This window comes from Canis aureus, chromosome 29 (assembly GCF_053574225.1).
Source record: "Canis aureus isolate CA01 chromosome 29, VMU_Caureus_v.1.0, whole genome shotgun sequence".
Classification (NCBI taxonomy): Eukaryota; Metazoa; Chordata; class Mammalia; order Carnivora; family Canidae; genus Canis; species Canis aureus.
In genome coordinates this window covers 15,199,437-15,213,714 of record NC_135639.1, presented here as the reverse complement: position 1 = coordinate 15,213,714, position 14,278 = coordinate 15,199,437, and the positions used below count along the sequence as shown (strand labels likewise).

General features: G+C 37.2%; 1 protein-coding gene across 3 annotated transcripts in view; it reads left to right on the top strand.

Annotated features, from left to right (window-relative positions):
* Positions 1–14,278, top strand: part of ATRNL1 (attractin like 1) — a 786,052-nt gene that overhangs the window by 236,844 nt on the left and 534,930 nt on the right. The window lies entirely within an intron of this gene.

Below are 14,278 nucleotides of genomic sequence, written 5' to 3'. Positions count from 1 at the left end.
GTTTTCCTTTTTAAGCTTAGTGTTGTGCTAGTTAAGCAGCCAATATTATTGTAAACTGTTTTTGCTTGCATTTTATCAACTCTCATAAACAGTTAAGCCTTTTAAAAATGGCAGTTTTGGGGATGCCTGGGTGGCTCAGTGGTTGAGTGTCTGCCTTCAGCTCAGGTCATGATCCCAAGGTCCTGGGATTGAGTCCCACATCAAGCTTATTGCAGGAAGCCTGCTTCTCCCTCTGCCTATGTCTCTGCCTCTTTCTGTGTCTCTCATGAAATAAATTAAAAATTTTAAAGAAAATTGGCAGTTTTGTGGAGGCTTTAAAGGAATCCATAGAACATGTTTGTCTTTGGTATCTCTAAAAAGAGAAACATCCTTAATTTTTTGGGAAAACACACACATCAAATTTGCATTTTCTTTTTATAATTGTTAAATATAATAAATAGCTCATCATATGTTGAATAAATAACTCAAAGTATGTATTTTTTGCCTTTCTTTTGAGTGTGTCATTATTAATTATAATTGTAGTCATTTAACCCTTTCAAGTGGTTCCTTATACTTATTTCTCTATTTCACTAGACATGAACCCACTTTTGTTACTCTGCATTCAGTAGTTTTATGAATAATTTTTGTCTTTTTATAATTATTGTCAAGATTATCCTCTCTCTCAAAAAAAATTAATCCTTAAAAGTAGTCGTTTAATGTTACCTAAACATTCCTTTTTTCTAATTTACATATGTCATATCATATTAAAATAATTTTTGTTTCTGAGTTGTATATATGTACTTACATTAGACATAAATGTACTGTATTTGACACAAATCATCAACTCTAATAAAAAAGGATTCTCTAAAACTTTCATATACAAAGAAGTCTGTTAACCATGGAAAATGATCATTCTGTTTCTTTTAATTTAAAACAAATATATTATTTGCTATAGAGTTATTTTAAACATTTCAAGTTAGATGGTCGTAACTATGGCTAGCCACTGAGGTATCATAGGTTTTCAAGTTCAGAGAAGGTGAACATAACCAGTTTTTATCCCTTCATAATCTCTAAACTTAAAAAGGAGATCAAAGTATAAGGTCTTAGGGAAACTCCTATTAAGGAAGGCTATTTTGGTCTCAATACCAATGGATTTAAATCAGAGTTCTTTGTTCAAGGACAGAAGATACTTCTAATATTTTGTTGAATACTGGTATCCATGAGTAGGAACACCTTCTTGGGTCCGTACCCTGTGCATTTGCACAGGCCTTCATGCATAGAAGCATGTTGTGCTTGGTTTAACTATCACCATCTTGAAATTCTTAACTAAATTTTTAACAAGAGCCTTACATTTTTGTTTGGCACTACTTCTTGCCACCCTCTCTCCTGCCACAAATTATGTATAAGGTCCTAGTCATTAACAAGAAATATTTTATTTTTGTTTCAAGATTCCATTATTTCATCAATTAAAACTGACAATTGGGCAGCCCTGGTGGCTCAGCAGTTTAGCGCTGCCTTCAGCCCAGGGCATGATCCTGGAGACCTGGTATTGAGTCCAACATCAGGCTCCCTGCATGGAGCTTGCTTCTCCCTCTGCCTGTGTCTCTTCCTCTGTCTGTCTGTTGTCTGTCTCTGTCTCTGTGTGTCTCTCATGAATAAATAAATACAAATCTTAAAAAAAAAACCCTGACAATTTAAATTTGTACTATAGTTTTGCTTAAGTGATATAACCATCTATAATAATTATCTCTAATGTGATGTGGTACTTTAGTGAGATACTTTTGTTTCCAGAAAAGTGAGAGCAGTATTTTAATTAATTGAAATAATGTGATTATAAGCTTAGAAATACAGAGTTACAGGGTTTGGCATATGTATGAAAAAGTAGAAAACTATAGATTCTGAATGAACTCTAATTCTAATTCTTTTTTTTTCCCTAATTCTTTTTTATGATTTTTAAAAGCAAGTGAAAAATTGGAATACTAATTTGTACAGTATTTTGTAGATAGCCTTTATAGATAGAATTATATTCATTATTTTTTCCTTGTTTCATTTGTCTGGCTTTTGAGTACGAGGCAATGAAAATAGGATCATCATTCTTAAAGCAATTATTTTTTTACAGTGTGCTTATACTAAAAAAAATTCTTGTTAGGAAGCAAAGCTAGTTATTCAGATCACTAAATAATTATCAAGTAAGTGCTTGTACTGTTAATGAAGATGAATATCACATAGTTTTTGCTGAAAGTATCTTTCAGGCTAACAGTGGAGAGACTAGCCAAAATATAATATACTAATTTCCTCTATTACTGATTTAAAATGCTTGCTAACCTTTGCCTCTTCACAGGACAATTTTTGTTTGGCTTTAAATATGTAGTTGGATATCACATCTTGCGTATTTTTCATAACCTCCTCAAACTACACTTGATTCTCTTCTGGTGTGCTAATTTATTCTTTGCATTATCTGTGCACTTGCCTGTATACTTTGCTAGAATGAAATTCTTTGAGGACCATGTCATTAGTACCACAGTGTAAGTGTTTAATAAGTTTATAATGGAATTGAATGAAGAAGGTATTGAAGGAGTACCAAAAGGGCAGGATTAATTTACCTTGGAAGGATCAGGAAAGTTTGAGAAGAGGATACTTGAGCTGGAACTTGAAGGAGAGGTAAAATTTTCTGGGTGGACAATATAGTAAACAGAAGGAGAAATTATATTAGCAAAGCAAGGGAATGAATATGAAAATGGTTATAGCATTTCAAGCTTTTGTTCAAGGACAAAGAGGCCTGGCAAGAGCATCACTCCCACCTTTACAATGAAAGAAACAAGAACTGGGCAAACTGTAAATCCATGAGTTTTCTGGAAATCATTGGAGAATTGAGATTACAGGGTAAACAGCCCCAAATCTAAAGGGAAACAAGAACTTTCAGGGAGAGATGAGACAGGAATGCTGTCTTACCTGGAGCAAAACTAACTGGAAATGTAGAAGACTTGAGCTCAAGTTTGCAAGGTTAATAAAGTGCAGAGCTGGGATTCCCTGGGTGGCACAGTGGTTTAGCGCCTGCCTTTGGCCCGGGGCGCGATCCTGGAGACCCGGGATCGAGTCCCACGTCAGGCTCCCGGTACATGGAGCCTGCTTCTCCCTCTGCCTGTGTCTCTGCCTCTCTCTCTCTCTCTCTCTCTCTCTCTGTGACTATCATAAAAATAAATAAAAATTAAAAAAAAATCAAAATAAAAAAAATAAAGTGCAGAGCTCCTGGGGGCCACAGGAATTGAGGGGAGGTCCATGCCCTTTTTAAAGTTGTTTTTTTTTTTTTACCCCCATGCACTCCATCATTTGCTCAAGAAATAAAATGGAGAAAATTTTAAGAATGTGTTTCCTGTGGTCTAAGCTGGGGGAAGGGGAATACCAGAGACAGTGGGCAGGGTTTCAATATTGGGCCAAAGTGTTCATTCAAAGGGGCATTACATTGTTTATCTTGCCAGGGTTCTGGCTCTGACCTAAACCACAGCTGGAACTCAGAAATGGTAACTTAAAACATGAATTTAATGGGGACAGGAACTATAAGATAAATATATAATGAGTGAGGTGATATTATCTATGAAACTTGTTTACTTTTGAGGAGTAACATGTAGACTTTAAAGGAAACAGTATATTAGTTTTGTAAAATTTATCAGTTTTACACTGTAAAGGCATCACATACTGCATTCTGTGAAATGCAGTGTCTCACTCAAAATCCTTTTCAATGTAATAGTGTAAGGAAGGTTGGTGATATTTAAATTTTTTTCTTTAGCCTTCTAACAATCCTAGGAATAAAACCTGGTGTTCTTCAGTGGGAGATAATTTATCTTAACAAAATAAAAATAGGTGAAAGAAGTTTTGATAAAATATTGTGGCAGATACTTAACAATGTATCTTCCTAACTCCCATGGCTGTGATAGTTTCAACAAAGCTATAGTGGACAGTTTCCTGTACTTTCCCCTATTCCACATAAAGTCTGAGAATCTTTGTTCATCTTTAGTTCCAAAGGCACTCATTTCTGCCTAAGTGCAACCAGGAAGGGTAAGATAGTTTATGCCAAGATGGATCATCCTCAGCCAACGAAGGGTGAGAGTTCTGGATGACTTCTCAGGTGGCAGTGAACACTATAATGCTAATTATAAGTGGGATAGTGGTTATCCTGGTGTGCTATAGTATAATTATTGAGAATATTAACTGTGTTTGATAGGATGAAGTTAGGTTGGAGGAGAAGTGCTAGTTTGTGCAGGAATCATTTCACTTGAAAGTTATAGGGGGATAGTAACTATGATTGTGGACTTGACTGCTTTTGGTAACTGCCATAAAGTCTTGAAGAAGGAGCCTTCAATCAACTCAGGGCATGCTGTGAACATCTCATGGCCTTAATGACAACATTTGAAGACTCTTACCTTTTACCCCTAGAGAGCAGAGTATGTTGAAAATTATGCCCAGGATTTAATCATAATGTTGGCTGGCTTGCAAATGAAACTGAAAGGTCAGCTCTCACAGTTCATCCATGGCAGAGTCACTGCCTGTTGAAGAGTGGGAGTTTGAGGCATACAGTGGAGACACAAGTATGACCTCTGAGCCCTGAATCCTAGATTCATTCCCTTGAAGACTCCTGGCTCCAAGTGGTAGTCTTCTGTCATTTGATAGAGTAGGGTAGCCTCCCTGTCCCTGACAACAATGTATAGATTTTACTTGATGTTTATGCTTCTTAAAGAGTTGTTTGTCCTCTTCCAGAACGTACCCTTGCCTTTATTTATTATCTCCAGATCATTAACAAGTGTCAGGTCTCAATGTAGCATGACTGGGAAGATGCAGTCTCTGCTGTAGATAGGTAAGAGATAGGTTAATACTGAAAAAGCTGCAGGGCTTAAATCTGCAAAGGCAGGAATTAGTAGTGCATATATTAGAGTGGACCTTGAGGGTGTTGGATCAGGGAGCATGAAATCTAAGCCTGAAGAAGGGAGAATTTATTGATAAGATATCACTCTCCTAAGAGCCAGGATTTCACGTCTTAGTGATATACCTGTAATTGTTGATGAATCTTTAAAATGTGGGCATGCTGATTGCCTCTAGTAAATAGGTGGGGAGATGCTGGAGCCGTCTTGAGGAAATTTTGAGCATTGGAGTCAGAAAACTCAGGAAGCTTGATATATGGGAACACATGTATTACATAGTATCAGATAGACCATTAATTGATTCTATTTTCTTGGACGTTTTCCAGAACACTTTCTTCACTAAGATGATAAAGAGTACAATCTTCAGGAGAGCTCTGGAGCCTTTGAAACTCAATGGTGGCTGTTCTCTGTAGGCCATGGTAGACAAGAGAAAATGTTATCAGTCAGCTGGGCTCCCTAGTGTCAGTGGGTATGTCAGGATTCCAGAATAGAAAAGGCCAGATAGTTGCACCTAACTCTTAATTAGCTTAACAGTTAGCAAGACCCAGTGGCCAGTAGTGTGTGTTGGTTGGCAGGAGTTTGTGGTAAACCCCAAGTGAGTTCTGAGGGATGAATTAACTTGGCAGCCAGCTATATTATTGTTTGACTTATACTACCAGAAAAAACTCACAAACCGTTAAGCAGAAGGTTGATGTCAGCTGTCCCAACGGAAGGCTGTGATTCTTCACTCTTTTTATGATTCCGATCTGAATCTCTGGTTCCCAGCACCCATTAAATAAAATTGAGGAAGCACCCATATCGTCTCATCAATATACAGAATAAATATTCATCCACTGTTTCTTCAGTGGGACCTCAAGTCATTTAGTACATAATTAGTCAGTGGTAAAGGGAACACAGATAATTCAGAAGGGCTTTGGATAAGGTATTGAACTAATATTTATCACTATAATATTAATTTATTTTCTTACAAAATATTTTCAATATTGCTACTATGTATTTAAAGAAGTAGTGTTGGGGATCCCTGGGTGGCTCAGTGGTTTAGCACCTGCCTTCAGGCCAGGGCGTGATCCTGGAGTCCTGGGATTGAGTCCATGTTAGGTTCCTTGCATGGAGCCTGCTTCTCCCTCTGCCTGTGTCTCTACCTCTCTCTTCTCTGTGTGTCTCTCATGAATAAATAAATAAAATCTTAAAAAAATTAAAAGATTTTTAAAAAATAAAGTAGTGTTAATATTTCTGAAGACACCAAAGACAAATTTTATCTTAACTGCATGTAAAGAAAACAACCAAAAAAAAAAAAAAAACATGTTTCTGGATTGGCCCTAGATTAGACCTTTTCTCATTCATTCATTCATTCATTCACTCATTCATGTGTGAGAGAGAACACAGGCAGTGGGGAGGAGCAGAGGGAGAGGCAGAAGCAGACTCCACTGAACAGAGAGCCCAATATGGGGCTTGATTCCAGGACCCTGAGATCATGACCAGAACTGAAGGCAGATGCTTAACTGACTGAGCCACCCAGGTGTCCTGAGACCTTTTCTAATCTGCTTCTGATTACTAGGAAATACCTAAATTCCAGCAAGCCAATCAAGTGTTCTTATGTCATGTACACAGTAAATGTGAAGTCCGAAGTATTTCGGTTGGGCAAAGGAAAACATTACCTTATTAGGTCAATGATTCTCAATTGGGATGGAATAATGTTCTCTAGAACTTTATGGATTTTCATAATTAATTATCTTGAAAATTAGGGGAGTGCTCTTGGCATTTAGTGATGAAGAATCATAGCCCCTTTGTTAAAATGGGAACTTATGGGGAATAGGTAATAAATGGAATTTTGATATAAATCTGTTTAATTGATTAAATTGGGCCTGCAGACTCCTCTGTGGTCGTTTTCCCTGTCTCGAAGTGAATAAATGGAATGGATATATGTAGCCCATGGTAGACTCTCATATTAGCTGTTTGACCTGTGAGAAAAGAGCCATTAAGTTAGAAAGGGCAAAGTGGAAGAGGTCCCTGAAACTCCTTTCATTCACTCTGGACCCAGACAAAATGGTAAATCAGAAACTGGAGATCTCATGACAAGACAAATAACAGGCTGTTGACATTGAGAAAATGAGCAAGTATTGTATTTCAAATATGAGCTGGATCTTTGAGAGGTTAAAATATGGACAGGAGTATGATGAAATGTCACAGAAAATATATTTTCTGTTTTGAAGTCTCACCACATGTCGAGATATACATTCAGTTTCTGATATTTAAAGAGACTTCGGAAACTAAATCATTTAATAGATTTTAAGAACTAGATTGGAAAAGATACATAATTTTAGAGTCTGTAAAACTGGATTGTAGGATTCGGGGAGCATTTTAAGAGTCTCATGTTGAAAAAGAATTGGTGGGCAGCCCGGGTGGCTCAGCGGTTTAGCGCTGCTTTCAGCCCAGGGTGTGATCCTGGAGTCCCAGGATTGAGTCCCACATCGGGCTCCCTGTATGGAGCCTGCTTCTCTCTCTGCCTGTGTCTCTGCCTCTCTCTCTCTCTCTCTCTCTCCCCTTCTCTCTCTCTCTCTCTCTCTCTCTCTCAGTATCTCATGAATAAATAAATAAAATCTTTTTTTTTTTAAATTTTTATTTATTTATGATAGTCACAGAGAGAGAGAGAGAGAGAGAGAGGCAGAGACTCAGGCAGAGGGAGAAGCAGGCTCCATGCACCGGGAGCCCGATGTGGGATTCGATCCCGGGTCTCCAGGATCGCGCCCTGGGCCAAAGGCAGGCGCCAAACCTCTGCGCCACCCAGGGATCCCCTAAAATCTTTTTTTTTTAAGAAGAAAAACAATTGATAACCTCCAAGTAAATAATTTTGATATGTAATTTCTACCATGATGATTTTATATTATAGTGCTACAGATTAAAAAAATATATAGGATAGAATTAATATGATTTTAATCACCTTGTTAGTGAAATCCAGTGCTATTAATAAGTTGGTACTACTACTACTATTTCATTCTTAGTCTATTACAAGGAGTCTCAAATATTCTCTAGACATATGGATACTCAAAGATGTGTTTTGTACATGCCATGGACAGCATAGCTATTGGTGATGAGATTTTCTGAAATGATGAACACATATTTGTTAAATTCTGATAAAAATTTATATGGTGTATTTTCAATTTATGTGGCAGTTGCATTTCTAGAAAATTCAGTGTATGTTATAAACATGCAAAGCTACTCTGTTTGATACGTAAAATGGAGTTAAGTTCCAAGGTCAAATAATTAGGAACAAAAACTTAAATAAATAAAATCTTAAAAAAAAAAAAATCAATCCCAGGGTGGCTCAGCGGTTGAGTGTTTGCCTTTGGCTACGGAGTCCTGGGATCAAGTCCTATGTTGGGCTCCCTGCATGGAGCCTGCTTCTCCCTCTTCCTATGTCTCTGCATCTCTCTCTGTGTCTCTCCTGAATAAATAAATAAAATCCTTTTTTTAAAAAAAAGAACAAAAACTTGTTTGTTTGCCATGTTGTTCAAAAGTTATGTGGTTTTTTTTTGTATATATTATTTTATTGGAGTTTGATATGCCAACATATAGCATATCACCCAGTGCTCATCCCGTCAAGTGCCCCCCTCAGTGCCCGTCACCAAGTCACTCCATCCCCCCGACCACCTCCCCCTAGTTCGTTTCCCAGAGTTAGGTGTCTCTCATGTTCTGTCACCCTCACTGATATTTCCCACTCATTTTCTCTTCTTTCCCTTTTATTCCCTTTGACTATTTTTTATATTCCCCAAATGAATGAACCTATATAATGTTTGTCCTTTTCCAGTTGACTTACTTCACTCAGCATAATACCCTCCAGTTCCATCCACATTGAAGCAAATGGTGGGTATTTGTTGTTTCTAATGGCTGAGTAATATTCCATTGTATACATAGACCACATCTTCTTTATCCATTCATCTTTCGATGGACACCGAGGCTCCTTCCATGGTTTGGCTATTGTGGACATGGCTGCTATAAACATTGGGGTGCAGGTGTCTCGACTTTTCACTGCATCTGTATCTTTTGGGTACATCCCCAGCAGTACAATTGCTGGGTCGTAGGGTAGCTCTATTATTAACTCTTTGAGGAACCTCCACACAGTTTTCCAGAGTGACTGCACCAGTTCCCATTCCCACCAACAGTGCAAGAGGGTTCCCCTCTCTCCACATCCTCTCCAACATTTGTTGTTTCCTGTCTTGTTAATTTTCCCCATTCTCACTGGTGTGAGGTGGTATCTCATTGTGGTTTTGATTTGTATTTCCCTGATGGCCAGTGATGCGGAGCATTTTCTCATGTGCTTGTTGGCCATGTGTAGGTCTTCCTTTGTGAGATTTCTGTTCATGTCTTTTGCCCATTTCATGATTGGATTGTTTGTTTCTTTGCTGTTGAATTTAATAAGTTCTTTATAGATGTTGGATACTAGCCCTTTTTCTGATAGGTCATTTGCAAATATCTTTTCCCATTCTATAGGGGTCTTTTAGTTTTGTTGACTGTTTCTTTTGCTGTACAGAAGCTTTTTATCTTGATTAAGTCTCAATAATTAATTTTTGCTTTTGTTTCCCTTGCCTTCATGGATGTATCTTGCAAGAAGTTGTTGTGGCCAGGTTCAACAAGAGTGTTGCTTGTGTTCTCCTCTAGGATTTGGATGGAATCTTGCCTCACATTTAGATCTTTCATCCATTTTGAGTTTATCTTTGTGTATCGTGTAAGAGAATGGTCTAGTTTCATTCTTCTGCATGTGGCTGCCCAATTTTCCCAGCAACATTTATTGAAGAGACTGTCCTTTTTCCAGTGGATAGTCTTTCCTGCTTTGTCGAATATTAGTTGACCATAGAGTTGAGAGGCCGTTTCTGGGTTCTCTATTCTGTTCCATTCATCCATGAGTCTGTTTTTGTGCCAGTACTATGCTGTCTTGATGATCACAACTTTGTAGTACAACCTGAAATCCGGCATTGTGATGCCCCGGCTCTGGTTTTCTTTTTCAATATTCCCCTGGCTATTCAAGGTCTTTTCTGATTCCACACGAATCCTAAGATGATTTGTTCCAGCTCTCTGAAGAAAGTCCATGGTATTTTGATAGGTATTGCATTGAATGTGTAAATTGCCCTGGGTAGAATGGATATTTTTACAATATTAATTCTTCCAACCCATGAGCATGGAGTATTTTTCCATCTCTTTGTGTCTTCCTCAATTTCTTTCAGAAGTGTTCTATAGTTTTTAGGATATAGATCCTTTACCTCTTTGGTTAGGTTTATTCCTAGGTATCTTATGCTTTTGGGTGCAATTGTAAATGGGATTGACTCCTTAATTTCTCTTTCTTCAGTCTCATTGTTAGTGTATAGAAATGCCACTGACTTCTGGGCATTGATTTTGTATCCTGCCACACTGCCGAATTGCTGTATGAGTTCTAAGCCATCCTGGGATAGAGTCTTTTGGGTTTTCTATGTAGAGTATCATGTTATCTGCAAAGAGGGAGGGTTTGACTTCTTTGCCAATTTGAATGCCTTTAATTTCTTTTTGTTGTCTGATTGCTGAGGCTAGGACTTCCAATACTATGTTGAATAGCAGTGGTGAGAGTGGACATCCCTGTCTTGTTCCTGATCTTAGGGAAAAGGCTCCCAGTGCTTCCCCATTGAGAATGATATTTGTTGTGGGCTTTTCGTAGATGGCTTTTAATGCTGAGGAATGTTCCCTCTATCCCTACGCTCTGAAGAGTTTCGATCAGGAATGGATGCTGTATTTTGTCAAATGCTTTCTCTGCATCTATTGAAAGGATCATATGTTTCTTGGTTTTTCTCTTGTTGATGATCACGTTGATTGTTTTACGAGTGTTGAACCAACCTTTCCCGGGGATAAATAAATCCCACGTGAATAATCTTCTTAATGTACTGTTGGATTCTATTGGCTAGTATCTTTTTGAGAATTTTTGCATCTGTGTTCATCAGGAATATTGGACTAAAATTCTCCTTTTTGGTGGGGTCTTTGTCTGGTTTTGGAATTAAGGTGATGCTGGCCTCATAAAACGAGTTTGGAAGTATTCCGTCCCTTTCTATCTTTTGGAACAGCTTTAGTAGAATAGGCATTGTTTGTTCTTTAAACGTTTGATAGAATTCCCCTGGAAGCCTTCTGGCCCTGGACTTTTGTGTTTTGGAGGGTTTTGATGACTGCTTCAATTTCCTCCCTGGTTATTGGCCTGTACAGATTTTCTATTTCTTCCTGTTCCAGTTTTAGTAGTTTGTGGTTTTCCAGAGATGCGACCATTTCTTCTAGATTGCCTAATTTATTGGCATTAGCTGCTCATAATATGTTTTTAAAATCGTTTGTATTTCCTTGGTATTGGTTTTGATCTCTCCTCTTTCATTCATGATTTTATTAATTGGAGTCTTTTCTTTTTTGTTTTTAATTAGGCTGGCTAATTTTTTTTTTTTTTTAATCTTACTAATTCTTTCAAAGAACCAACTCCTGGTTTTGTTGATCTGTTCTACAGTTCTTCTGGTCTTTTTTTCATTGAGTTCTTGGATCTTTATTATCTCTCTTCTGCTTGGTGTAGGTTTTATTTGTTGTTCTTTCTCCAGTTCTTTTAGGTGCAAGGTTAGCTTGTGTATTTGAGTTTTTTCCAACTTTTTTGAGGAATGCTTGTATTGATTGCAATGTATTTTTCTCAGGACTGCTTTTGCTGTATCCCAAAGATTTTGAATTGTTGTATCTTCTTTCTCATTAGTTTCCATGAGTCTTTTTAATTCTTCTCTAATTTCCTGGTTAACCCTTTTATCTTTTAGCAGGATGCTCTTTAACCTCCATGTGTCTGAATTTCTTCCAAATTTCTTCTTGTGATTGAATTCAAGTTTCAAAGCATTCTGGTCTGAAAATACACAGGGGACAACTCCAATCTTTTGGTATTGGTTAAGACCTGATGTGTGACCCAGCGTGTGGTCTATTCTGGAGAAAGTTCCATATGCAGTTGAGAAGAATGTGTATTCAGTTGCTTTTGGATGTAAAGTTCTGTAAATATCTGTGAAATCCATCTGGTCCAGTGTATAATTTAAAGCTCTTGTTTCTTTGGAGATGTTGTGCTTAGAAGGTCTGTCATTTGCAGAATGTGCCGTGTTGAAGTCTCCCAGTATAAGTGTATTATTAGTATGTATTAGTATTATTAGTGTATTATAAGTGTGTCTTTACTTTGTTTATTAATTGATTGATATACTTGGCAGCTCCTACATTAGGCCCATAAATATTCATGATTGTTAGGTCCTCTTGTTGCACAGTTCCAATCATTAAGTATGATATAGTGTCTCTCTTCATCTCTTACTACAGTCTTTGGGACAAACTTTAATTTATGTGATATGAGGATTGCTACCCCTGGAACATTTGAATGGTAAATTGTTCTACAACTTTTCATTTTCAGGCTGTAGGTGTCCTGGGTCTAAAATGAGTCTCTTGTAGACAGCAAATAGATGGGTCTTGCTTTTTTATCCAGTCTGAAACCCTGCGTCTTTTGATGGGACCATTAAGCCTTTTCACGTTCAGTGTTAGTTTTGAAAGATATATATTTAGTGTCATCATAATACCTATTCAGTCCCTGTTTTTGTGGATTATTTCTTTGGGTGTCCTCTTTCTTTTACAGAGTCTCCCTTAATATTTCTTAGAGACCTGGTTTGGTGGTCACATATTCTTTCAGTTTCTGCCTATCTTGGAAGGCCTTTATCTCTCCTTCTATTCTGAATGAGAGCCTTGCTGGATAAAGTATTCTTGGCTGTATTTCTTCTCATTTAGGACCCTGAATATATCCTGCCAGCCCTTTGTGGCCTGCCAGGTCTCTGTGATGAGGTCTACTGTTAATCTAATATTTCTCCCCATATAAGTTAGGGATCTCTTGTCTCTTGCTGCTTTAAGGATTTTCTCTTTATATTTGGAATTTACAAGTTTCACTATTAAATGTCAAGGTGTTGAACAGTTTTTATTGATTTTAGGGGGGTCTCTCTATATCCTGCATCTGAATGCCTGTTTTCCTCCCCAAATTAGGGAAGTTCTCAGCTATGATTTGTTCAAATATCCTTTCTGGTCCTCTGTCCCTTTTGGCGCCCTATGGAACCCCAATTTTTCCTCCATGGCTGTCATTTATTTCCCTTAACCTTTCCTCATGGTCTTTTAGTTGTTTTTCTCTTTTTTTCCTCAGCTTCCTTCCTTGCCGTCAACTTGTCTTCTATGTCACTCACTTTTCCTTCTACCTCATTAACCCTCGTCATTGGTACCTCCAGTTTGGATTGCATCTCATTTCATTGATTTTTCGTTTCAGCCTGATTAGATCTAAATTCTGCAGTCATGAAGTCTCTTGAATCCTTTATGCTTTTTTCCAGAGCCACCAATAGCTTTATAATTGTGCTTCTGAATTGGCTTTCCGACATCGAATTTTAATCCAAATTCTGTATCACTGTGGTAGAGAGTACTGTTTCTGATTCTTTCTTTTGTGGTGAGTTCTTCTTTCTAGTCATTTTTCTCAGTGCAGAGGGCTAAAAGCGAGTTGTACTTGTTAGAAGCGCAAACTCTTCTCTCTGTAGCATTCCAACTGTTCTTTCTTTTAAGCTCAGTTGAATTCGTAGGTTTTCAGGATTATTTGAAAGTTATCTAGGTAAGTTGTTGGGGGCAGGTGACTTGGTGACCTTACTCCTCCGCTATTAGCCCTTTTTGTAAATCCATTACAAATCCATAATTATGGAGATAACTAATTGTTGCACTTAACATTTATGTCCATTGAGAACCACTTACCTGATCAGTTTGTGTTTTTTTTACCCAAAGAAATTTTGTTGTTTCCTTTATTATACATAAGCTCCTAGAGCAATTTACTGACTTCCTGAGAAAGTTATATATATTGATAATATTGTTAGCTATTATATTAGTAGATTAATGAAAATTGATGGGTTGATCCAGAATCATAATTTATTTTTTTCTATAACAAATTGAAGATTAAATTTGGAATTATAAAATATAATTATATGAGATACAGGTCACTATTACTAAGCATGATCCTTAATTGAGTAAATTAACTCATAATTGAATGTCAGTTTCTCTTCCTCATAATCTTTTTTCTTTATTGGTCATAGCTTTTTCATTACTACTTATTTTAGTCTCAAGACACTGGTACTTAAAATTAGTGTGAAAAAAAATCTGTAGGAATATGGTGACTTAAATTGGTAACTAAAATTTTGCTTTATTACAATTATTCTAGGTGACTGTGAAATAATAGTTCTTGATATACTTTGAGGATTTACATCTCATACATTTGATATACTTTGAGAAATGTTGACATAGGAGGATAGTCTTCCTGAATACTTTTTCCCTGGTTTACCAGCAATATCTAAGAT